Source organism: Pteropus medius, unplaced genomic scaffold (genome assembly GCF_902729225.1).
Source record: "Pteropus medius unplaced genomic scaffold, Ma_sr-lr_union100, whole genome shotgun sequence".
In the NCBI taxonomy this organism is placed as follows: Eukaryota; Metazoa; Chordata; class Mammalia; order Chiroptera; family Pteropodidae; genus Pteropus; species Pteropus medius.
This window is the reverse complement of record NW_024347862.1, coordinates 3,505,890-3,506,997: the sequence shown is the minus strand read 5'-3', so window position 1 is coordinate 3,506,997 and position 1,108 is coordinate 3,505,890.

Here is a 1,108-nt window from a genome sequence, read left to right as displayed (position 1 = left end):
CTTCAGGCAATTATCTCTATTGAGTTAAATGTAAGGAATTTTCCTTCTGTTCTTAATTTTTGAATAGGTTTTCTTTTTAAAAAAGTCAAGAATGGGTATCAAGTATTTTTTTATCATTTTTTTCTTTGCATCTATTGCAGTGATAGTGGTCTAGTATATTTTCTTTCATTTTTTATTATTTTTTTACTTTATTTTTCATACTGTATATACATAAATTTTTTTAACATTTTATTTATTTTTTTATTTTCCCTCTCCCCTCTCTACCTCCCTTCTAGTAACTGCTAGTCCATTGTCCATGTCTATGAGTCTCTGTTTGTTTGTCTTGTTCATTTGTTACTTTTAGGTTTATATTCCACATATGTGATATAATGTGATTTTCAACCTTTTCTGTCTGGCTTATTTTGCTTAGTATGATTATTTCAAGGTCCATCCATGTTGTTGCAAATGGCAGTATTTCATCTCTTCTTATGGCTGAGTAATATTCCATTGTATATATATACCACAGCTTCTTTAGCTAATCATCTATCATAGGACACTTTGGTTGCTTACATGTCCTGGCCACTGTGAATAATGCTGCTATGAACATCGGTGTGCAAATATCTTTCTGAATATGAGTTTTCAAGTCTTTGGGGTAAATACCCAGTAAAGGGATTGCTGGATCCTATGGTAGGTCAATTCTTAGCTTTTTGAGAAACCTCCATACTGCTTTCCATAGTAGCCGTACCAATCTGCAGTCCCACCAGCAGTGTATGAGGGTTCCTATTTCTCCACATCCTCTCTAACATTTGTTATTACCTGTCCTGTTGATTATAGCCATTCTAACAGGTGTGAGATGGTATCTCATTGTGGTTTTGATTTGCATTTCCCTAAAAGCTAGCGATGTTGAACATCTTTTCATATGTTTGTTGGCCATTTGTATGTCCTCTGGGGAGAAGTGTCTGTTCAGATCCTCTGCTCATGTTTTGATCAGATTGTTTGTTTTTTGTTGTTGTTATTGAGTCGTATGAGTTCTTTGTATATTTTGCATATTGGGCCCCTATCAGAGGAGTTGCTTGCAAATATATTTTCCCATTTGGATGGTTGTCTCTTTACCTTGTTGATGGTTTCT